General features: G+C 48.6%; 4 non-coding genes across 4 annotated transcripts; 3 read left to right on the top strand and 1 right to left on the bottom strand.

The window, feature by feature from the left end:
* The first annotated feature begins 3,246 nt into the window (after positions 1–3,246).
* TRNAI-AAU (transfer RNA isoleucine (anticodon AAU)) lies at positions 3,247–3,320 on the top strand. Its single transcript has one exon. It is a non-coding gene; the product is annotated as a tRNA-Ile (tRNA).
* A 7,957-nt stretch (positions 3,321–11,277) lies between these two features.
* Positions 11,278–11,349, top strand: TRNAQ-CUG (transfer RNA glutamine (anticodon CUG)). Its single transcript has one exon. It is a non-coding gene; the product is annotated as a tRNA-Gln (tRNA).
* Positions 11,350–14,659: 3,310 nt separating this feature from the next.
* TRNAS-GCU (transfer RNA serine (anticodon GCU)) lies at positions 14,660–14,741 on the top strand. Its single transcript has one exon. It is a non-coding gene; the product is annotated as a tRNA-Ser (tRNA).
* Positions 14,742–17,556: 2,815 nt separating this feature from the next.
* On the bottom strand, positions 17,557–17,628 carry TRNAM-CAU (transfer RNA methionine (anticodon CAU)). The gene has a single exon. It is a non-coding gene; the product is annotated as a tRNA-Met (tRNA).
* Between the last annotated feature and the right edge of the window lie 7,991 nt (positions 17,629–25,619).

The raw sequence follows: 25,619 nt of genomic DNA on the forward strand, positions 1-25,619 counted from the left end.
TAGGTCCAGGACTCTCCTGGCGCATTTAGGATGGAGTTAGGGTGTTTCCCTGCATGTATGTGCACTGGAGTCCTCCCGAAGAACCTGGACGTGCAGATCCCCTTGCTGGACATTTCCTTGGACTCAGAGCGCGGCTGGGCGGAGGTCATGGGGCTCTGGCAGCGCCCAGGACCGTTCCCGGCGGGAGGAGGGAGCCCACACGCTCTAAATAAGTGGGGCCATTTGCTGCATTTTTGGAAGTGAGGAAGGAGATGGGGGAAGGTTTAATAGTGACTTGGTTGTGTGTGTTAGTCTCATTTTACTCAAGAATGTGAACAGTGAACCAAGAATAGGAACGGTCTTTCTTTTCAACTGGCTGATTCATTCCTGTGGGTTCAAAGCAGCTTTGAGGGATGTTTGGCTCACGTTCAACTCAACAAGAAAGTTTGTTTTGCTGGTGCATGAGCTGGACTTAGTAAGAATATGAATCGATTTAAAACCTTAGGAAACATCTTCAGGCTCTTTGTTTATTGTTCTGCCTCTTAGACCTAAAACTGGCCCTTTGGGTTTCAAGCCTACAAATAAAGTGCCTCGGTTGCAAGTCTTAAGTAAGTTCTCCAGTGAATCTCACTAACACAGTTCTACCAGGCTACCAGCAGGGCACACCGCTAAATGCACTGCACCCCATCCTGGAATATTTCTGGAAGATAGCAGTGAGGGGGCAATCCTCCTAATGGGCAGATCTTTGGCTGGTGGACCTGGGCATCCATTTCATTCAGATATCAGATATCAGAAATGAGCTCACGTACAGTGACTAATGGTTTGGCTGATTGGTCAGAGAGATCAGTGTGGAATCCTTAACACAGCACCTCTCTGGAGGAGACCAAGGGATGGGGTGATAGACATTGGGGAGGGTATGTGCTATGGTGAGCACTGTGAAGTGTGTAAGACTGTTGAATCACAGACCTGTACCTCTGAAGCAAATAATACATTATATGTTTAAAAAGAAGAAGAAGAAGAAGAAGAAGAAGAAGAAGAAGATAGCAGGAGGGGAAGAATGAAGGGGGGGAATCGGAGGGGGAGATGACCCATGAGAGACTATGGACTCTGAGAAACAAACTGAGGGTTCTAGAGGGGAGGGGGGGTGGGAGGATAGGTTAGCCTGGTGATGGGTATTAAAGAGGGCACGTTCTGCATGGAGCACTGGGTGTTATATGCAAACAACGAATCATGGAACACTACATCAAAAACTAATGATGTAATGTATGGTGATTAACATAACATAATAAAAAAATTTAAAAAAAATTTACCCAGGAAATGTGACCAACCAGAGCAACCAGAGTCCTAGAGAAGTTATTCCCAGATGGCATGAATTCATGATGTGAAGGCGGTGGCTCTGAGTAGCACCATCAGTGGACTGGATGAGCTGGGTGTTCAGCCTAGAACCACCTGTTTCCGGTGCAAGGCACTCATTCATCTCACAGCCTGGAGTGTCCTTTGCTGAGGGCTGCAAGCTGAGCTCCTCCCAGCCATTGCTCTCAGCCAAAGGAAGCTAGCGTCTCAGGTTACACCCTCTCTCTGGGAGCAGCCTACATCTAAAAGAAGGTCTCTGAGTGCATGCAACAACCCCACTCTTTTGCCTCGATCCAGGACAACTCTAAAGAGTCATTGCAGGGGCTCCTGGGTGGCTCAGTCGGTTAAGCATCTGCCTTTGGCTCAGGTTATGATCCTGGGTGTCCAGGGATCCAGCCCTGCCTAGGGGGTCCCTGCTCTGTGGGGAGTCTGTTTCTCCCTCTGCCCCCCCAGGTGTGCACTCTCTCTCAAATAAGTAAAATCATTTTTAAAAAGTCATTGCAACTATAGTCTCTCCTAGAATCAGAATTATTTAATACTTTTGCATTTTACTCGAAGTAAAGCTGAGTTCCTAAGATCTCCTACAAGGTCCGGCACATTCTGACCCTCCACTGCCCCCCATCTCATCTCTCTTCTCCTTCTTGCTTATGCTCTGGGCCTTGTTGCCATTCCTCAAGCATTTCACACCAGTGCCCACCTTGGACTTGGTCCCTGCTGTGCTCTCTCCCTGTAATACCTCACACCTTCTTCCCATCAAACGTTACTACAACGTTAGTAAGCCGGCACCAACAACTCAGTTCAGAATTCCAACCTACTCCCAACACTACAGCCCCCCCAGCCCCATTCTTTCAATCACAGGTAACAGCTTTTTATACATTATATCATTTTCATGTTTATCATGTTATTATTCATTTCTGTTTCCACCCTCTTCGAGGGTAGAAATTTTGTTGCTGGTGATGGTAGCCTGTTCTTGCCATTCCCTAATGCCTCCTAAGTGCCTGAAACTGGGCGATCTTTTTAAACCACAAATCTGTTCATATGACCTCTCTGCCTAAAATCCTCCCGTGGATTCCCATTACTGGTAGAACCAATTAAATAATCCCTAACTTCACCTGTAAAGAGTGATCCTACTCCTTAGTTTATACCTGATGTGGATCAGTTAGTGCCTGTTAATTACTGTCAGCACCCCCTTTACCAACAAAAGTACCCCGATTTAGACTCTGTATTCTACTACAGGGTCCCGCATCATCGACGTGCTCGCTCCTCTCTGTCTTGTCTCGTACTCTCCCCACCAGTCGTGATCTCCAGACACACTGGGCTGCGTTAGCCCGCTGTCCTCAGATGTTTGTGCCCACGAGGTTCTTTCTGAGGTGTGAAAACGGAAGCCGCTGGGGACCCCTTCTCCCGGCTCTCACTTAGCCCCTTCCTGTCCCGTCTGCTTCTACCACACTCTCTTTGTCAAACCACTAAGTGCACCCCCAAAGTCTCACCTACCTGAGAGAAGAGGACATTTCCAAACTAAACATGCGCCCCCTGTGAATTCCCCTACATCTTCGCTGACTGTCGAGTTTTGCTTCAGACCCGCAGCCCGCAGCAGGGAATTCAGAAAGAAGGAGGAGTAGGAAATGTGGCCACGATCCCATTTATTTGTCCTCAGTGTAGTTGAACAAACAGACACACACACCGGGCTCAGCCGTCTGAAGCTCAGCGGGACAATGTCTACCGAAATTGTCGATGCGCAAATTCTTTGACACATTTTCTATATGTGTGGGAGCTATCAGGACATGAGATATGGTGTGAAAGCAACGAAGAGATTACCGAAGATAAAAAACAGCAACAATTACTCCGAATTTAGCCCTTGAAAAATAAAAGTAGGAAAAGGAAAAGAAAAAAAAAAAACCTACTCTAAGCGGAGGCCGGTTAGCTCAGTTGGTTAGAGCGTGGTGCTAATAACGCCAAGGTCGCGGGTTCGATCCCCGTACTGGCCACTGCTTTTAACTCTTCTTTCGCCCCGCCCCCCTTCAAATATAGACGCTTAATTTCTGAAAAACCCACTTCTTAACGTATAAAAAGCAGGGAATAATGTACAACAGTCTACGGAGTTCCCAGTCCATCGCCACCAGTTTCCTTTAATCCACTCATAACTCGCTTCGGTTCCCGGGTGCATGTGAGCTTGAACGTGGTGCCTTCTCTGCCATCGCTGACTGACGGCAGGGGCCCAAGAGCCCGAGTTCTGCCCAATGGGGAACAAGTAGTGGAAAAGAGAGACAGGCAACTTTTTTTTCTTTAAGCTTGTTTGATTTTAAATTGTCTTTCCAAAGTTGTTTCCCAACCAACCTCCTTTTTCCTCAAAACATCAAGAGATACAAAGTAAAAGAGAAATTCTTAAAAGGTTGTTATTTCCATGTTTTGAGACTAAAATTTCGCTGACAGCCGAGATTGGCCGCAGGTGGAGGGCTAGTTCAGGATAATCCTTCTCTCTACACCTGTCTGTACCTCTTTGAACAAGAAACACAGAACACAGGCTTTTTTCCCTTCTCTCTTCTTTCTTTCTTTTTCCTTCCTTTTTTCTTTTCTTTCTTTCTTTCTTTCTGTCTGTCTTTCTTTCGAACAGGAGTTGAATCTAGATTCTTGCAATCAATAGACATATACCTTGTATCATTTCTCCTGACTGGTTACGTCTGATCTTCGTGGGGGTCTGGCCCCAACCTTGTATAGTTACCTCCCCGCCTGCGTGTGCTGATCATTATGCCCCTCAGTGGGGAATTCCTTCTGGAGTTTTCTCTCGTCACAGCTCTCTGTGCTGTCACCTCCAGCTGTCTTGGTCGGCTGGACGTCAGCCACCTCTCTTCAGCTCAGGGAGTTCGCCAGCCTCTGCCCGGGTCTCTCTTCCCTGCACTGGGGCCGAGAAACTCTCTCGAGGCAAGACGTTGGGGGCAATCCTAGTGCTCACCCCATTTCCCCCCAAGATCACTTATCATTTGGGGATTGCTATCCTTCTTTGCCTGAGGTCTACTGTCTTGAAAATTGTTGCTTCCTGTCCTTTGTCAGGTTTTGGTTATTTCAAGCAGGATGGTAACTCTGATGCCTGTTTCCGCCCTGGGTGGAAACGGGGGGCCGGCTTTTTGGAGGGTGAAGGGCGGGCAGCTGAGGCCTCTGCTGTTTCCGCTGAGGGCAGTAGCCTGTTCTAGCGGTTCTCATCGCCTCCCTGGGAATCCTGGGGCTCAAGATGCTGGGGGCCAGCTGTCTGCAACATGTACTGGAATATTGGATTGGGTCTCCAGGCTCCAACCGGGACAACCTGTCTGGAGGCTCCAGGCTACGGGGCACAGCACAGATCATCCTGTCTGGGGGTTTCTGTGTGCTGGGGCATGTTAGGGGGGAGGAGGCCGCTTGTGGGCCCGGGGCCAGGGCTCCTGAAGAGCCAACGCAACAAAAACGGGCCTTCGGATCTCTGTTGGGTTGGGAGGCTGAGGGTGGGCATCTTCTGATAAGGCGGTCTGAGACTTGGGGTATGTGGGATCCACGCACTTTTCCTTTATCGCTACCTGAGGGGCATCAGAACACTTCCCTGCCCCATCAGCGCCCCCGCATGGGGGGGTCCTGTGGTACTCCTGGGGGGCCAGACAGCAACTGACAGCACAGCCTCAGAGGGGACAAGCGGCTGAATGGAACCCACTGGGCACCCGGCTGGCTCGGCTGGGTCCCTGGCTTAGGCTGGCCCTGTCCCTGCCCGCATCAAAGGGTACGGGGAGACGGCGTGTGGCTGGACTCTAGAATGGAACAAGTCGTTAGCCAATGATTCTTAAATGACCTTGCTCGTAAAGTCACGTTCAATCCGTACAGACATTGTTATTAGAAGGAGTTACCTGCGCTCTGTTTGGTTTTGAAAGTCTCAAGAGAATAAGGGCATCCTAGTGGACTCTATCTTGGCATAAATATTTAGCCACTAATGAAATTAGACCTTATGGTGTTTATTATAAACATGGACGATCTTGGTTGTCCTAAAATTGTATCCAGATAAGAAACCTTATGCTCACCATTTCAAGTAGTTGATTTTCTAATTTTAAAGTGTATTCAGAGATAATTTGATTTACCATTTTTACTACATGCTCAGAAAACTTTCTTCGCTGAGAATCATTTCACACATCTCATTTTGTAAATCAGTGACCTTTTCCAAAATAATAAGGATTTTTTCTATTTTATTTACCTCTTTAGTTATTCTCTGTGCAAATAACTAATTATATTTCATCCGATGAAAGTAATATGAAGATTAGTTTTAGAAATAAATCTATGTAAGAAATGCTCTATGAGCGAACATAAAGAAATCATATTCAATAAATCAGATTTAGGGGCGGAGGGCAGGTCACCCCAAGATGGGCCACTTTGCCATGAAGATTATCCTGAGCTGAAGGCAACTGAGACCCTGTGGGCTCAAGAAAAACTTTTGCTCCTCCCTTAACTACATAGAAGATTCTAAATTGGGAGTCTATTCCAGAATAAGGGTTATTATCAGAGATGCATTTTATCTGAGTGACCCGTCTGTACAACAGGGCAAACATCTAATTATTGAGCATCTTCTCTGCCTCTGATGGCCCTGGAATTGCCCTGAAGTCCCAGACCCCCTCCCTTCTTAGTTCAGGATGACATATATGCCTCAGTTAGACTGTCTTTGGAATTTCTATGTCTGTATGTATTCCTCCTATTAAATTTGATTTTTTCCTGTTAATCCGTCTCATGGCAATCCGATTCTTATTCCAGCAAGAAGGACCTTGATGGGGACAGGATTACTTGCTCCCCAACACAGACAACGGTTGGCTCACAACCATTTTCCAGAGCCGGGAAGGGGCAGGTTGGAAGCCTGGGGTCCAGCAGGATCCATGTCAGCTTCGGGAGAAATGCATCCTCATGCACGGTCATGGTCACGTGAGCTTTTCTCCCTTGCTCTTTCATCTCACCTCATACCTCTAACAACTGAAGTTCTCATCTGCCTGTCCCCTCTCAGCCTTGAACACAAAGAGGACCCTCTTCCTGACCTACCCCAGCCAATACATTCAGGCTGAAAACTCGTCAGAGGGCTAGGCTGGGCGGGCAGAGTGGGGGTGGGGGCTGTACTGGGGAGGGGGGATCAGGACCCCGGGAGAGGTGGGCCCAGAAGGACATCTGAGAGGAGAGTTCCCCAGCTCCACCAAGCAGGCCAGGAGAAAAAGTGATTACAGCACCAACCTCAGACTCTGGGCAGGAGCCTATCGGGGTAAAGCACTAGAAAGGGAAGAGTCTGGAGGGAAAGGAAACCCCTCTCACAATTTGTCTGAGGTCAAGTTTACAGAATTAACTTTCCACACCTCTCATCAGTGATTTGTTATGGAAAGAACCCTGTAGACAGGGTTCTGTGGCTGCAGCCTCCCTAGATTTCAGTACATGGGCCAGACACAATTTTCTACAGCCCGAGGAGGTAAAATGCCAGCCTTGGGCCTTCCCAGCCTCTCACAGAAGAAACAAGCATGGGACCCAGGGGTCAAAGATTCCATCTGTAGGAGGACCCAGCAGGAGCCTGTCAGGGTCAGAGAGGTTGACCCAGAGGTCCAGCAGGAAGTCCTAGGAGCTGGGCATCTGTGTGAGGACTCAGGGGTCAGCCTTGGGAGGGCAGACAACAGGTGACAGGTCGAGGGGCACAGAGCACGGGCATGTTGATATGAAACTTCTTTAGGAGAGAGAAAAATAGGAATCACTGGAATGTCCAACAAATAAGGTCTAGTTAAATAAATTAAGCTACAGCATAGAATCAAACAACTAAAATAAGGCAGACTTTGATGTATTGATGTTTGAAGTGTGTCCAGCACACATATGTTTAAAAATCATGTAACATCGTGTCTATTGGGCTTTATTAATGTAGAAATAAAGCTTTAGATGTATAGATAAAGATTTTTCCCATAGGCCAAGAGCAAAGTTGAAAGACTATAATCCAACCTTTTAATAAAATGATTACCTCTGAGAAGTACTGGAGTGGGTTTGGAGGGAGTTCAATTTTCCTTGTTTTGCATTTTCTACAAAAATTTTATACTATAAGAAATCACTCAGATATTTCCTATTTTAAAGAGAATGAATAAAAAAGATGAGTGGAAGATTTTGTGTGGAGTAGGAGGCTGAGATGGGGGGGTGGCCACTGGAAGAGCTGAGTGTTCAGCTCTGAGTCCTGAATCGGGGTGTGGACCTCAAACTCAGGCCACAGGCCAGTGTGGAGCGGGAAGAAGGAGAGGGCACAGAATGAGAGCACATGTGCATAACTAGAGTGATCATGGTGCTGTGGATAAGGAAGCCCCCTCGGGGGTCAGTCAGGGAACATCTGACGTTCAGTTTGAAAGGCTACTAGCAAGTTGACCTGTTACTTGCTGTGAACCCCTTGAGCAAGTCTCTAAAAACTATAAGTCACAATTTAATCATTTAAAAAAATTTTTTTTAAGATTTTTTATTTATTTGAGAGAGAGAGTGACCACAAGCTGGGGGAGGGGCTGAGGGAGAGGGAGAAGCAGACTCCCCCTGAGCAAGGACAGCCCAACACGGGGCTCGATCCCAGGACCCTGACGTCATGACCGGAGCTGAAGGCAGATGTTTAACCAACTGAGCCCCCCACGCGCCCCTATCATTTCTTAAATGGGCCTATGATATGTATAGCTTAGGTCTCTGGTGTATAATTATTTTATTACTTAAGCAAACAAATCACTCAAGGAATTTTGGCAATCGTTAACACTTTTATTCCACTAGATGACAGGAGTGTCTGAGGTAGCCTCACTTCCCTCCTCACCTTTCTACAAAACCTGGCCTCCCTCAGGGTCAGCGGGTTCGGACCCTAGGATTGGACTAGGATTGATCCTGAGGAAGTGGCCTGGCTTGCGTGCTTGGTCACTTTGACCTGAGTTTCCCAGGCTCTGTCCCGGGGAGGAGGACTGGCTGCCCCGGGGGTGAGGGAGAACACGTGGGAAGGTGATTGGCTTGAGGAACTGACACGAAGGTCACAAGCGTGTTCCTCTCAACACATTGTTAGTAGAGTTCATGGGTTTGCAGTGTGATCGCTTGTGGTTAAATGTGTAAAAAGGTGTTTTTAAATCTTAAGCTTTTTTCCCTCTGTTCAAAAAAATTAATTTTGATGACACTTGTAACAAGAATTAAGACATAAGTAATTCTCCAAGCCTAGACATAGAAATACTTATTCCCAAGGACACTTCTCTCCCCCTCCCCCCCCCTTAAGATTTTATTTACCTATTTGTCAGAGGGGGAGAGAGGGCAAGAGCACAAGCACGGGGAGCTGCAGGCGGACGGAGAAGCGGGCTCCCCACTGAGCAAAGAACCCCATGCAGGACTCGACTCCAGGCCCTGCGATCATGACCGGAGCCAAACGCAGACACTTAACCGACTGAGCCCCCCAGGCGTCCCTGCGCAATAACGCTTCTCGAAGCAGGAGGGAGACCCTGTCACAAAGTGATGGCCAGCCCTTCACGTTCTTCCTTCGCCCTGGAGCCAGGCCACCTGGCTTGGGTCCCCAGCTCTGTCATTTCCTAGTTCGAGGCAATGTTTCTCCGTAAAATGTAGAAAATGTTGTTGATGACGATGCTGATGAAAATGTAGAAAGTGTCGACGCTGACGACGCAGCGTCTGGCAGGATGCTCGCCCGGCTCTTACCGCCAGCTGCCGCGTCCGCGCTTTAGCCTCCGCGCCCGGGAAGGGTCGGGGAGGCTGGGGGCTGCCCCCGGATCCCGCCGCTCCCCGGCCCGCGGGCTTTAAGGTCAGACTCGGACCCCGCCGCTCCCCGGATCCCGCGGGCTTTAGGTCAGACTCGGACCCCGCCGCTCCCCGGATCCCGCGGGCTTTAAGGTCAGACTCGGACCCCGCCGCTCCCCGGCCCGCGGGCTTTAAGGTCAGACTCGGACCCCGCCGCTCCCCGGATCCCGCGGGCTTTAGGTCAGACTCGGACCCCGCCGCTCCCCGGATCCCGCGGGCTTTAAGGTCAGACTCGGGATCCCGCCGCTCCCCGGCCCGCGGGCTTTAAGGTCAGACTCGGACCCCGCCGCTCCCCGGATCCCGCGGGCTTTAGGTCAGACTCGGACCCCGCCGCTCCCCGGATCCCGCGGGCTTTAAGGTCAGACTCGGGATCCCGCCGCTCCCCGGCCCGCGGGCTTTAAGGTCAGACTCGGACCCCGCCGCTCCCCGGATCCCGCGGGCTTTAAGGTCGGACTCCGGATCCCGCCGCGCCCCGGCCCGCGGGCTTTAAGGTCAGACTCGGATCCCGCCGCTCCCCGGATCCCGCGGGCTTTAAGGTCAGACTCGGACCCCGCCGCTCCCCGGATCCCGCGGGCTTTAAGGTCAGACTCGGACCCCGCGGCTCCCCGGATCCCGCGGGCTTTAAGGTCAGACTCGGATCCCGCCGCTCCCCGGATCCCGCGGGCTTTAAGGTCAGACTCGGATCCCGCCGCTCCCCGGATCCCGCGGGCTTTAAGGTCAGACTCGGGATCCCGCCGCTCCCCGGCCCGCGGGCTTTAAGGTCAGACTCGGACCCCGCCGCTCCCCGGATCCCGCGGGCTTTAAGGTCGGACTCCGGATCCCGCCGCGCCCCGGCCCGCGGGCTTTAAGGTCAGACTCGGATCCCGCCGCTCCCCGGATCCCGCGGGCTTTAAGGTCAGACTCGGACCCCGCCGCTCCCCGGCCCGCGGGCTTTAAGGTCAGACTCGGGATCCCGCCGCTCCCCGGCCCGCGGGCTTTAAGGTCAGACTCGGACCCCGCCGCTCCCCGGATCCCGCGGGCTTTAGGTCAGACTCGGACCCCGCCGCTCCCCGGATCCCGCGGGCTTTAAGCTTTAAGGTCAGACTCGGACCCCGCCGCTCCCCGGCCCGCGGGCTTTAAGGTCAGACTCGGACCCCGCCGCTCCCCGGCCCGCGGGCTTTAAGGTCAGACTCGGACCCCGCCGCTCCCCGGATCCCGCGGGCTTTAAGGTCAGACTCGGACCCCGCCGCTCCCCGGATCCCGCGGGCTTTAAGGTCCGACTCGGGATTCCGCTAGGTCCGCGCTCTCGGAAGGGACTGGAAGCCACGTAAGCCGCGAGCACGGCCCTCGGTCCTGCGCCGCCGCTCCCGAGGTCGCTCAGCGTGCCGTCCCGGGCCCGCCCGAGGAGTGTGGGTGCTGAGCGGGGCGCCCGACGAGGCTCCGCGCACAAACCGAGTCTGCGTGGGTGCCTTTTCGCGGTACGCGCTGCGCTGTGCGCCTGAGGACGGGGCCCGCGAGGCCGGGCGGGGGGTCGTCCTCGCGTCTGTTCGGGGGTCTGTGCCGCTCCCACTGCCGGTTGCTGAGCGCTGAGGAGGAGGAAGACGGGGGGCTGCGACCTGTCCCTCCTCCCGTCCGCTGCCGCACCCCGACGTGCTCCCCGCGCCCCGGGACCCTCGTCCAGCCTCGCGGCGCAGGCCCAGCGACTCCTCTTCTCCGGACGCGCCCGCCGCGCGGCTCCCCCGTGGGCAGGGGCAACCTTTCCAGAGCGCGAATAAGACCTGAGAACCAAGCGAAGGACCCCGGGCTCTGCCTCGGCTTCCGCACCCCTGAAACAGGGACCGTGGTCCCCTTCTCACAGGGCGGCCGAAACACCTGTCACGGAGCCTGCTCCTCGGGGAGGGCTCGGTCTCCGCCACGGCCTCGCGCGCTTGCCAGCGAAGGGACAGGGGCGCGGGCGCCCAGCTCCCCAGCCGCGTGGGAGGGAATTCGCGGCTGGAGGGGGGTTCCCTCCCACGTCTGGACTCAGGGCTGTTCAGTAAGACTCTGGTGTGGAGGGTGCGCAACAGGGAGCGGTCCATCACTTAATCCTAGAGGACGAAAAGCAAAATGCTCCCGCTTTTCAAGTAACTGGATTTAAGGAAGGAGAAATAGGCCAACAAAGCCTGGAGGGACACGCTTGACAAGACGGGTCCCATGGTGTAATGGTTAGCACTCTGGACTCTGAATCCAGCGATCCGAGTTCAAATCTCGGTGGGACCTCTGTGGTTTTTCCCTGTGACTTTTAGACTTTCAGCTCCTTTCTGCTAGCCATGCTCTTTTTTCACGCAAATCGCTGTGCCCAAACTTATTCTTGATATTCCTGTCACAAGTACTGAACCGGTGTCCAGTCACCAGCACTGGGGACCAAGATTCTTTAAGATTCTTTAGCTGAACTAAGAATTAAATTCACATGAAACAAATTAAAAGGAGAAAATCAAATTTAATTTCAAAGGTTCAGGGAACCCAAACAGACATGAGATTCCAAGACCAAAATGAGGTATATATGTTATTCCAAGCTAAGGAGAAAGGGGTAGGGGGTCTGGGACTTGGAAGGGAAGAGAAGTAATTCGCAGGATGATAAAAAAGAAAAAAAAAATGTTTGGTAAAGCAATATTTGCTGAGCCACTGAGAAACAATGGGACACAGACAGAACTTGGATCAAACGGGTCTTGCTGGGTTCCTCCCTGTCTACCACCCGGGTTCATAGTATGATGTCCTTATCTATGGTGATAGCTCTCTTCCTGGAGCAGGTTCTTTTAGGCAGTTGGGGGAAGGGTGTGTCAAAGTTTCTTCCTAAGTTTCCTGGGCCTTGATTGTTTTCAGCTCAAAATAATCTGCAAGCCAAAGTGGCACATTTTGGTGCAGCCTGTCCTTGACCCCTACACTAGCCAACCTACAGTTTAAGGCTTGCGGCGCACAACTCATGTGTGTGTGTGGGGGGGGGGCGGTGGCAGGGTGCAGGGGAAGGAGAAATCCCTGAAGGAAACGCACAAGGAAATCTCCCAAGCCTTGCTGGAACTGGAAATCTCTGGAAAAGATCCCCAAACTGAGACAAGAAGGAAAATGGCCTGTGAGAAGAGCAAGAGGAAATTTGGTGACAGTCGTGGACCCAGAAAAGTCAAGATGGTAATTTAGAAAAGGATTTACCCCTAAGCTGTGGGTCTAGGTGAGTCGATCTAGGCGGAGAGAAAACTGTCCTCAGACAAGAGCACACAAATCGCAGCCCCAATTCAGAGGTCTGGGTCGGAAGACCGGGGGCAGGAAGATACAATCCGCAGTAGTCTATACTCGGTAGACGTGAGGCTTCCAGTTTGCACCAGCAAGCTTTACTCGTTCAGGGAAGGGGGACATGAGCTGATTCATAGACTTCTTTCCGAGGACAGCGGTGTTTACGGCCGTGGCCACAACCGTTCCAGGCGAGGGGTCCCTGAGTACTTTGCACGTGCTGTTCCTCACTCCTCTCTGCTGTTCCCCGTCTGGCCCGAGAGCCCGAAGCCCCTTGTGCACTAAACGTGCAATAGGTGACTGATGTCAGCCTTCTGGGACCTCCAGGAAACATGGAAAACAGGAAAACCCAGAAAACCAGTTAAGTGGAGTCATGCAAACAATATTTTTGAACAATCGGATATAATAGAAATATATGTATTAACATGACCTGTGGGTCATTTAAGCGTCGATGTGGAAATCAGTACATCTGAATTTTTACAACCGAACAGATGGTCCCTTGTGAGCGCCAGGATTCGGAGAGGGGCTCTCCAGCACGTTTCCGCGTCCCCTTCCTGCCTACGACCCCCTGTGAGCTAACAATCTCAGGGCATCTCTTCAGAGCAGTCTGAAATACCGTCTCCCTGGCTCAGGAAACCTGCGAATAAAACCTTTACTAACCTTCTCTGCAGTCGGCCTTTTGGTTTTCCCCCGTGGGCCCCGTTGTGCAGATTGGAAAAGCGCAGTCGCTCTGGGAATCGCTGGGGACGTTTGGTTTGGGGAAGAGGCTCTGCTGGAGGAGGAAGGCGTCGGGGCGCGAGGCGAGAAGCAAGGAAATGTGGTCGCAAACCAGCAGCTCCGGTGTCAGTGGAGGTCAGAGAAGCCAGCGCGCCCCGCGGCCGAGGCTGGAGACCCGGGGCTCGCAGGACACAGCGCAACGCTTTCCTTCCCGAGCGCGCACCTGCTCCTGCTGGGGGTGAGCCCTCTCTGCTTCCACATCCCCTGGCAGATCGTGCCGTTTTATGACCTTGTAGGCGTGTGACCTGGGGCGGGCGGGGGGGTCCCTGTTGCCAAGAAAGAACAATTGGAAACATTGGCGTCTCCCATATTCTGCATTGTCTGTAAACAAGACCCAGGGCTGCGTTTCAGTGGCGTGTCTTCCACGGTTTCTTCGTGGAGGAGGTGACAAATTTCTCATCCGCTTCCGACTAACAGCACACTTAACACGAAAGGGAACACACGCATATCATGGAAAGTCAGCGCTTTAATTTTTTTACACTTATTCAGAAAATTATTCTCCTTGACTCTTGTCCAAGGAGAAAGATAATCAATCATATTTTGTAAAACTATGCTTCGGTGGTTGCAAGTTCCCTCTTCGCTATCACTGTTATTTATTACTACCGTTTATTTATTAAATTTAGATAGAGGAAATGTACTGAAGATCATGCACCTTAGATAATCATAAAATCACTTTTGTAAACGCCCCACACTTACTCAAAAGCACAAACCAGTGGTCTTTTTGCTGTTAATTCCCACCAAATTCTTCTTATTCCACTGCAGACACATGACTTGATGGGGAAAAATATTCCCAGGCCTTTCACTGACGTTCGCATTTCCGATGCAATTCTACTTCACATATATAATAAATTACTTATCAAAATTACCTATGCGTATCTTTTATTGTGTGCTACTACTAAATGCGAAAGCAATTCAGGTCAGAAGAGAAGTGCTTGAATAGATGTATCAACGCTGGAAATAACCAAAACTTGGATTTCAAGGTATGCTCTCTGTTGCCTGCTGGCACGATAGGGTGTTTGAGCATAAAAATACGTAATATTGGGATAAAATTCTGTAGCAGATAATGGAATGAAAATACATTTGCAAGAGAAAACGTTTTACCAAAAATTTTTCAACTGTAAAGCCTCAGTAAGTCGGACTGTAAGGAAAACAGGGGGTCGAGGGGCTGTCGGGCCTTAGCTGAGATCTGAAGGATGAGCGGAGCACCGAAGCCGGTGGAGCGAGGGCAGAGTAGCGGGTAGGAAATGAGATTGTGGAGTTTGGGGAGAAGGGAAAGAATTTCAGGGGACTGGAAGGCAAGAGTGAGTGCCGAGGAAGGAAGAGAACTGAGGCTGGAGTGGGGGCGGGTAAGGCAGGATTACCCAGGTGTGAAAGGCTCCCCGGGGGAAGGTGGAAAGAACCGGCTGTGGGTGAGAAATCTCCGGGGACGACCGCAGCCTGAAGGGCAAGGCCACGCCTCAGGGTCCAAGTGCAAAGCTCGGCCAAAGGGAAGACGTAAGAGAGTATTCAAAACGCTCTGTATCCGCGGGACGAGGTGGCCGAGTGGTTAAGGCGATGGACTGCTAATCCATTGTGCTCTGCACGCGTGGGTTCGAATCCCACCCTCGTCGGCCTCCCCGCCGGCTCTCGGGAGCGGAGACCTATGTTTTGTGCGGCTCAGCCTGACCCGCCCGAAGGACCGCGGCGCGCTGCGTACGGCTGTCCCGCCTCCCTTCCTGCACGTCCCTCTCCCGCCCGACAGGTGGTTTCGCGGGCTTCTCGGGGACTGCAGGGCTCTCGCGGGTCTGGGTGGAGGCACCTGGCCGGCGGCCTTGAGAGCCTTACACACCCGGCAGATGGACGACTCCCGGGGGCTCAGGTAGGGCGTCCCCGCGGCGCACTGCCTCGCCCCATCACATCGCCGCTCAGACCGCGCAGCCAAGAGCCAAGGCTTTGGTCGCACGCTGGCTGCCCCGCCTCCTGGGCACAGGCTCTGCTTGGGAACCTCCCGTCCTGGACTGGCTTCAAAATGCTGACGATCGGCGGCTGGCGAGGAGCGGAGGGAAGACAGCCACAAAATCCTGCTAACCGTGGGAGCTGGCGGGTGGGAACTTGAGTGTTTATCACCCTATTCTTTCTTTACTTTTTCAAATCGCCGTTACAAGGGTCTTAAGTCTTTTACTTGGAAATGACTTCAAACTTAAAGAAAACCGGTAAGACTAATAGTACAAAAACTGCCTGTATACCCTTTATCGGGATTCACCCATTAACCTTGTAAACCATTCCCTCCCTCTCCCTCTCCTCCCTCTCTGACTCAGTCTCCATCTTCATCTTTATCTTTCTCTATTTGTTTTCAGAACCACGTAAGAGTAAATTGTATGTTCCATGGCCTTTTGCTCTTAAATATTTAAGTAGACATTTCCTAAAAATAAGGGTATTCTTTATATATAATGACGTATATGTATCAGTTCAGTGTATTTAACAACGATATTGTTTTTAAAATCTCTCACCTGTATTTCAATGTTGTCTGTTGACCCAATAATGCCCTTTATAGCATTTCCCCTCCAGTACAGATTAGCTATTGTATCTGTTGACCATATCCTTTTTTTAAACCGTTTTTTTTTTTTTAAGATTTTATTTATTTATTTGACAGAGAGAGACAGCGAGAGAGGGAACACAAGCAGGGGGAGTGGGAGAGGGAGAAGCAGGCTTCCCGCTGAGCAGGGAGCCCGATGTGGGGCTTGATCCCAGGACCCTGGGATCATGACCTGAGCCACCCAGGCACCCCCAAAACCGTTTTTATTTAAATTCCAGGTAGTTAACATTGGCTGTCCATATCCTTTTAGTTTCCTTTCATCTAAAACATCTTCACAGCCTCTTTTGGTATTTTATGACATGGACATTTTTTAAGAGTACAGTAACTGCTCACTTTGTGGTTTGTGTTGTTGTTTTAAATAACACTTCTCATTTGCACTTTGTGGCATTTCTTTCACTCATAATTAGGCTCAGGTTATGCACCCCCAACCATAATACCATGTAAGTGGTATTAAGTCTTTCTCAGGGCATCTAAATTCAAGAGACATGCAATGTTTACTGCCCCTCATTATTGGGGTTAATTCTGATCACACAGTCAAGGTCACACATGAGTATACTTTCCTCTTTTATGAGGAATAGGCAGTTTGTGGGGAGACATCTTAAGACCATACAAATATCTTGCTCCAGTCAGGAAGAAAAAATTTCCTCTGCCTTTCAAGCTCCTTCAAGAATCAAATTCACATGAGAAAGACTAACAGGAGAAAATAAAGTTTAATCTTGTTCATAGAGGGAACACACACGGACATGTTGTAGGGGAGGTGAAGAGCTTTTCCTGAGTCTGCTGGCTTTTTAATTCAAAATAGTCTTCATGCCGAAGTGGCCCATCTTGGGGCAGCCTGCCCGTGGCCCATGAAAATTACCCCTCAGAGCGAGCATGTATTGATAACCAATCTTTACCAGGGTGGTTGCAAGATGATGGCGTATCAGCTCCTGCATTCTCTGCACATTCTGTTGTGAGTCAAAGTTCACACCTGTAAAAGTGAAGGGTCAAAGCAGCGCCCCCGCCCCCCTCCCTGCCCCTGGTCCTACAAACCCCGTCACTTTATTTCCATTTTTCCATGTGATTTTTAAATTTTTTTCTTATTTAAGGTGCTTGTTGTTATAGGAATTTGTATTTTCTTGTTATAATGTAGAGAAACTCATGCAAGAGTACTTTACTCACAAAACTCCTCAAAGACATATTTTTGCAAATACCTTGCTAAGACTTCCATGTTTTGTTTTGGTTTTTTTCTGAGTTTGTCCATGGGATCCTGATGCACAAACTTTTTTTTATTGTAATGCAACCCTTCCATTTTTCTCTACCATTTCACATTTAACTTCTTTGCTTCTGTTTTGCCCATAAAGTGCATACAAATGGTGTCTTCATGATTATTGCAACATGTATTGCTTTAGACAGGATTCATAAAACATTCCCATTAACTTGATCTAACTGATAAATCATGCATAGGACTGAATTAAAAAATGGAAGGAGCAGGAGACCTGTGCCCAAGTAAAGTGCAATATGGTCATCAGACAAAAATCCCCAATGAGGATGTTTTTCTTTCAAGTGTAAAGAAAATATAAAACCATAACTAGCAACAAGTGTGTATTCTGAAAGACATAATGCTGATGCATTGGAAATTAAAGGTAAATTTGTCACGTCTTCGAGTAAGAAGGGAGAGAGATTTGTTTCTCTTTTGAAATGAGTGAGAAGGGCAGGTTTTGCAAAAAAAGGGGGGAGCAGAAATAACCATTTGTAGAGATTAGGTGAGGTGTGGCAAGATGTCACAGGAGTGGTCAAAGGAAAAGCAGATTCTGCAACTTGCCCTTTCTGCCTGAGGTCCGGGAGGGAGAAAAAAGTAGCAAGGACCCTAGCAGAGGATGGTTTCGATCCATCGACCTCTGGGTTATGGGCCCAGCACGCTTCCGCTGCGCCACTCTGCTAGCCACACCATAGGGGGTGCTGTTTTTCCTAACTATGAACATGGTCAGGTATCTCATTTCCTTGTATAGGTAAATTGTGGTTTGTTTATAAAATAGAATCCTACTTAGCAATAAAAACAATACATTTCTATCAATTCTATTGTATATGTAACAGCACAATTAAATCTTAAAAACATCGTGCTGGGCAAAAAATGCCACACGAGGCGATGTACTATATGATCCCACTTATATGAGTTCAGGAACAAGCAAAACTACCTGGTGATAGAAATCAGAACAGTGCTTAGCTTGCAGGATGCAGTCTTGGCTGGCAAGGCGGCATAAGGCAGCTTTCTGGAGTAATGGGAATGTTTTCAATCTTGATGCGACCGGTGGTCACATGGGATAGACATACGCAAAGTTCGTTGCTCTGTCTACACTTAGGATCCATGCATTTTACTGAATGTAAAATATACTTCAATAAAGTACTGAGAAAAGAGGGGACCGCAGCAACGTAATAGCCAAAAGAGAAGGGAGGGAGGGAGAGGAGGAAGGAAAAGAAATACCTTCTATGCATACTTCAGGGAGCTAAGGCAAAAGTGGGCACGAAAAGACAACTTCCCAAATCAGTTGTAGAACCATGAAGTAGTCCTTGGGAGCAGGAGAAAAGTCACAGCGCTCGTTGAGGAAAGTGCCGAACCTTGGCAGGATTCCTCACCACCCCTCACGCATGAAAGAATGACATACGCAAAGAAAGGTGCTGACTCGAAGAGACTTGAGAGTATTCTCCTCAACAAGTGAAAGAAAATTTACTTTCCAAGTATTACTTCCAGGAATTCATTTCCTTCATATCAATTCGAGGACTGTATTAAGGGAGATCAGAACTAAAATATGGATATCCGTTTTCTGGAAAGCACATTCTTAGACAGTAAGAATTATGTCCTTTCACCCAGTTAAATACTTTTCACGACTTATGTAAACAAACAACAGACTTAGGTTTTTTCCATGTTGTCCACGAGGTCACAGTTGCTTGGACACTGGGAGATCTAGAAGCTTCAAGCAGTGGGTACTCAGCTGGGGAGTGGCCTTGCCTTCCTTTGAGAGGGAATGGCAGCTACAAATGCATGCTCAGAAACTCTGGGATGTTACTTCTCAAGGCTAGGGATTCTCTAAAACCTAGCTTAATGGTTTCTGTGAGGAAGTCACGAAGAGTAGAGCTAAAGCAAACAAAAAAATACGTGTGGTCCTTTATAGTAGAGGCCTTTGGGGTGAGGAGAAAATACTGAGGAGAGAAGTGGCCGGTCCTGATGTGGCCCCTCGACAGAGCCACACTGCCTTCTCGCGCTTTCCTCACTAACCTAGCCCAACGTGACGTGAATGGACAGCGTACCCACCACAGGAAAATGCTGTAATTGTAGAAGGTGGCAAAGCTGAGCAGTCGGCTTCATCTCTGGCCACACCCATGAAGAATTCCCTTCTTTCTCCTTCATATGAAACTTATTTGTATTTTTTAATCTTTTTTATTAATTTTATTTTATTATGTTACGTTAACCACCATACATTACATCATTAATTTTTGATGTAGTTAGTGTTCCATGATTCATTGTTTGCATATAACACCCAGTGCTCCATGCAGAACGTGCCCTCTTTAATACCCATCACCGGGCTAACCCATCCCCCCACCCCCTTCTTTTTTTTTTTTAAAGTAGCTTCCACACCCCACGTGGGGCTCAAACTCATGACCCTGAGACCAAGATTTGCAGACTCTACTGACTCAGCTAGCCAGGTGCCCCTAAACTTATTTGTATTTTTCATGGTACGGTCTGGACTGCTTTAAAATGAGCCCCCTAAGGGCGCCTGGGTGGCTCAGATGGTTAAGCGTCTGCCTTCTGCTCAGGTCATGATCCCAGGGTCCTGGGATCGAGTCCCACATCGGGCTCCCTGCTCAGCAGGAAGCCTGCTTCTCCCACTTGCCCTGCTTGTGTTCCTTCTCTCGCTTTGTCTCTCTCTGTCAAATAAATAAATAAAATCTTTAAAAAAAATAAAAATAAAAAATAAATAAAATGAGCCCCCTAAGATACAAAAAAATCTTGTCTTCTACATTCAACAGATACGTGTCTCAACTCTACTAGAGTAGTTATTTAGATTGCAAAAGCGTAATAAAACATGAGAAATTACAACCACAATGGAAATTTAGATTTCTCAAGATTAAGAAAGTATAGGGATGTCTGGGTGGCTCAGTTGGTTAAGCACCTGACTCTTGATCTCAGCTCAGGTCTCCATCTCAGAGTCATGAGTTCAAGCCCTGCGTTGGCACCTAGTTGAAAAAAAAAAATAATAAGAAAGTATGTTTCATGTGCCACAGGTTTGCATGGTTTAAGAAAAATTTTGAGCTTTTTTTTAAAGATTTTATTTATTTATTTGACAGAGAGAGAGACAGTGAGAGAGGGAACACAAGCAGGGGGAGTGGGAGAGGGAGAAGCAGGCTTCCCGCAGAGCAGGGGGCCCGATATGGGACCTGATGCGGGGCCGATCCCAGGACGCTGGGATTATGACCCGAGCCGAAGGCAAACGCCCAACGACTGAGTCACCCAGGCGCCCCAAATTTTGAGCTTCTAAAGATGCATTGTTTGCCAAAGGCTACACTCCTATATTTGCTGTAGTAGGAAAATATGCATAAATACAATATTAAGTAAAAAGTGATGCATTAAAATATGTATATACAGTAAATACTATGTAAAATAAAACTACATTTTACTTCAATAAATCCTTTTTGAGTGCCTTCTATTGAATAGACTATGCCCACCCACCCCCAGGCTAGTGGTTGTTCGTTCTTGTTTTTCATTTTCCGTGACGTTGACACACCTGACACACAAGCGTTGTGGGTGGAGATGAACCGGCTAGCTACACCCGCATGGCAAACAAACTCTTACTATGATCCCCACAGTCCCTCCCTCCTGATGTCCATGCCCCTTTGTGGTCGGTTCCCTTGAGCGTCTGGCAAGACCTGTGTTTTTTCTTCTAACAGAATATGGCAGGACGACAGCAGGTATGTGATGACGTGTGCATGATGACGTGAATGACATAGTAGCACCCATTTGTTTGCTGGGGCCTGCCCTAATCCCACCCCCACCCGCATCTCTATGTCTCTCCCCACCTCCCCTTTCCTGGCTTTGAGGAAGCAGGGGGCCAGTGGTGGCCTATTCATGTTGGTGGCCCACATGGCCAGCAGCCGTGGCTTGCCCTTCCCCGACAGACAGCAAGGAACTGCTGTCCTCATCCCGTAGCAGCAAAGAACAGAGTTCTATCACAACTGGAGTGTGCTTGAGAGTGCCTCCTTCCGCAGTCAGCCTCAGACGAGATCACCACCTCAGCTAACACCTTCGTGCCACTTAGTGAGATCCTAAGCAGAAGACCCAGCTGAGTCGCGTTCAGACTCTTGGCCCACAGTAACTATGGGTTAACGTGTGTTGTTTTAAGCTGCTCAGTTTGGGGTAATGTGTGACGCAGCAGTAAAAAACAGTACAACCAGGCTTCCTAGGACTTAGCACTCAGCACGGCCAGTCTAGAAACTAAGAATTTTGTCAGGGAAGGTAAAGTTCATCATAAACCACAAAACACTCTCGGCAGATGTATTTTGAGGTGTCAGTAGGGACTATGCCCTTATGGTGAAATAACTAATGGGATCCATTGTGGTGCCCAGATTGAGGTGCCAAAACAATCTGATTAGGAAAGTGGAGGTTGCTCGTTGAGCCTGGAATTGGAGCCACGGGAGAAGAATTTCCGGGGAGAACTCACCCAGGCTATCATGGGCATGGCAATGTGTCCCTGACCCCCAACAGAACATATGTCACTAGGGGCTGCTGCTGTTCCTCCCAGACTCGGATGCATCCTCCCCAGCACCGAGCTGCCCCAAGCCTGGCAGAGCGTGCCTCTAGCTTCTGATTTTGTGCTGCTTCTTTCGGGGCTTGGCTTGGTCTCTCACACTTGTGTCCACTTTTTATATTGTGAACATTTTAGAGTGTTATTACATTTTAAATATTCAAATTTAAATGCATACATTTAGGGACACCTGGGTGGCTCAGTCGGTTAAGCGTCTGCCTTCTGCTCAAGTCATGATCCCAGGGTCCTGGAATCGAGTCCCGCATTGGGTTCTCCGCTCAGCAGGAAGGCTGCTTCTCCCTCTCCCACTCCCCCTGCTTGTGCTCTCTCTCTCTCTGTCAAATAAATAAATAAAATCTTAAAAAAAAAATAAATGCGTTCATTTAGAAATTTCATTCACTAATTGCTAGTCAAATTAGAATCCTTCATAGAGAGGAACAGTACCTTTTTTCTGAATTTTATATTTACATTCCTTCCTAGTTTTCTTTTGAGTTCTTTGCTTTTTGCTTCTTGATATGGTGATATATATGTATATGATATATATGATATATATATATATATCATATATATATATATATATATATATATTGTATTTGCTGGAAGTACTTCTCCCAGTTTCACAAAAGTCCTTAAGTTTTGGATGTTTTTTATTACAAAGTTTAATTTTAACATATATATAAGTAATTTATTTTATTTTTGGTTGTAAGAAGGACTCTCTTGTCCCCAGGATATAAACATAATCTATATTTTCTTCTGAATTTTAAAATAATTTTATTTCCTACTCTTAGAGTCATTAATACATTTGGAATTCATTTTTGTTAATTGTATGAAATGAAACAGTATTATTGTTTTTGGAGAATTGAGCTCCTTATAACAATACAGTTGAGAAGTTCACTAACTTCCTACTGATCAAAAAACACTAATTCAGCCCTCTTTTTCACCCTCTATACCCTCCCCCTAAGGCATACCATCTCTTTCCAAGATGGCCATATTCTAATGCACATTGACAAGGCTCAAATATTCCTCTAGCCCCCACCAGACACTGTCCTTTCAGTTGCTCAAACTAAAAACCCTGCTTTATCCTGGGCTCATCTCTTCATCTCACACCTCACAACCAATTTAAGAGCAAAGCTCTGAAAATATGTACAAAATCTGACCATTTCTCACCACTTCCATTGTGACTGCTCTAGGCCACCATTATCTCTCATCTGGACTCTTCTAGAACCCTCTTCCCAGTCTGTGCACCTCCTCTCTTACTCTGCAGTCTCATCTCAGCCAGCAGTCAGAATAATAATACCTAAAAGTGTGTCGGATCCTGTCATTTCTTTGCCCCAAAGCCTCCCCCTGCTCCACATCCCACTCCGGAGCCTGGGACGAGTTCTCCTTGCCTGGGATCCTCTTCCCTCTTTCGCTGGTACGGCTATGTCTGTCATTGAATTCACATCTTTGCTCAGTTGTCAGCTTCTCATAAGACCGCAGATGAAACTCTGGCCCCATTTTAATCCACCTGCCCTGTTCGATCTATATTTGGGTCATGCCATTTACCAGCTCTTTCACCTAGTAGTTACTTTCTATTATGTTTATTGTTTATCACCACCCAGAATAAAAGCTCCATAAGAATAGGAATTTTGTCTGTTACTGATACATCCCAAATATTAGAAGAGTGCCTAATAACCAATATCAGTTGGCCAGTGTTTTTTGAGTGAATTATTGATTGAATAGCCTGCTGAACATGTCCTTCACATCCTGTAGTCATTTCACATTCTATGTGAAATTCCATGTATTCTGCCCAAAGTGTGTTATCCACTCTTCCAAGCCAGATGGCTAAGAAGCCATCTTCTTCAGCAACCCCTTTTCTTCATTCCGACTCTCTCCTATGCCCACAACCATGCAATCTGTTACCAATTCCTGCTCCTTAATTTCTGCTCTCCCTCCGCCTACTTAGCAGTCACTGTTAGTGACCTAGTTTGAACTCACATTTTTAACATTTGCAGGTGTCTTCACATTCTCCCATGTCTTCCAGCCTCCAGTCTATCCCTGTGTGATTCCTCCCTCACGTGACAGCCAGAGCTCTCAAACCCACACTTGTCTCTTCCTTACTTAAAATCTTTCCATGGCTCTCCATTGTGTTTAGAACAGTGTCCATACTGCACCTGGTTTGTGAACACGCCCATGATCTGCCCACGATCTGCCCACGATCTCTCCACGATCTGCCCATGATTTGCCTACGATCCGCCCCATGACCCGCCCCACTATCTGCCCATGATCTGCCCACGATCTGCCCCACGATCTGCCCACAATCTGCCCCATGACCTGCCCCACGATCTGCCCCATGATCTGCCCCACGATCTGCCCCATGACCTGCCCCACGATCTGCCCCATGATCTGCCCCACGATCTGCCCACAATCTGCCCCGTGACCTGCCCCACAATCTGCCCATGATCCGCCCAAGATCTGCCCATGATCTGCCCCATGATCTGCCCACAATCTGCCCCATGATCTGCCCAAGATCTGCCCCACGATCTGCCCCATGATCTGCCCACAATCTGCCCCATGACCTGCCCCACGATCTGTCCCATGACCTGCCTCACAATCTGCCCCATGATCTGCCCAAGATCTGCCCCATGATCTGCCCACAATCTGCCCAACGATCTGCCCCACGATCTGCCCCATGATCTGCCTCATGATCTGCCCCATGATCTGCCCACGATCTGCCCCATGATCTGCCCACGATCTGCCCCACAATCTGCCCACAATCTGCCCACGATCTGCCCGTTCTTCTCCCCAGCCATGCCTGGAAGTATCCCGGTATCTCCTTGGAAGTTAACCCAGTAGACCTGTTCTGTCTTCCAGACCTATCAGTGCACATGCTCCGCCTTCAGCCTGCAATGACCCCTTTCCACTTGGTGCTCAGAACACACTAAGACAGAATTCAAGTTCTGAGTCTTAAATAAGATGACCTGCTCTGCTTCCATTCCCCTGGCATTTGGCATTTGTGTTGGACTCATTGGCTTACTTACCAATCTCCCCACACAATTAATTTTCCCAAAGAGGAATTGTCCTTTGCCTCTGAATGTCTGGTACAAAGCACAATAGGGTCATCACGAGATAAATGTTAAATTATCATGTAAAGAGCAGTAGACAGAGTCCTATCCCTTCCTCTTGCCCCCCTCTGTAAGATGGCGATCTTGGGTCATGGGATGCCTTAAAAAGTTGAAACAGCATGGATATTTGGAGTCAGACATACCCGTAGGAGACCTCTAACTCTGGTGGCCTGCCATAGTGAGGGAGAGGTGACCACAGACTTTGGAGCCATGAAGCTTTAAATCCCAAATCTACCTTTACTAACGGGGTGGGTTTGGGCAAGCTTCTTAACGTCTTTCTGCGTCTCTCTTGATATGAGTTTAACAGTAATTCCTGTATCATATACTTATTTCAACAATTTATTTTTATTTTATCAACCAATTTAAGATTGCTTATTTTTCCAATTGGACCTCTTCCAAGGTATCCATAAAACAGGAGATAGATGTATTCAGGGAATCATTCTTGCCTCTTTTTTTCCCACTAGGAAGTGCTAAGGAATATGTCACAGCTCACAATTGGTCACATTATTGGTTACAGGGCAGAAGTCTGCTGATGTATCTGCTGTTTCTCCCTTTCTCCGTGTTCTCAGGTCCAAGAGGCTTCCTGCCCTGCCTGTCCTCTCCAGGAGAGATGTGAACGTGGAGGCACAGATTAAAAGAAAAAATGAAATGTAAACTTTGGCTCCCTAATTGGACATTTCTGGCTCATACTGTAGAGATCAGGACTATAATAGGGAGAAGAACCTGTCCTTCCCACTCCAGGCCCTATTACTTCTTGAGAAGTCATCCCTTGAAGTCAAAACACTGTTGTGAGTTCAGGAATCAACACTTGCAGCCATTAAGTGGTGCTGCTGGCCCTATACAATCAGCCCGGTCCCAGAAACCTTCTTACAGGTGCTTTGTCTCTCCGCATAACATCACTCCTACAAGCCATTCCTCCTCCAAACTCAGCTGAAAGTACAAAATGCACAGTGGTGTTGACAAAGTGATGAGAGCAAGTCTGCACAGACACACTGGGGAGTGGCAAGCAGAAGGCCGGGCAGCTTGCTC

The sequence above is a fragment of the Halichoerus grypus genome, chromosome 9 (genome assembly GCF_964656455.1).
Source record: "Halichoerus grypus chromosome 9, mHalGry1.hap1.1, whole genome shotgun sequence".
Classification (NCBI taxonomy): domain Eukaryota; kingdom Metazoa; phylum Chordata; class Mammalia; order Carnivora; family Phocidae; genus Halichoerus; species Halichoerus grypus.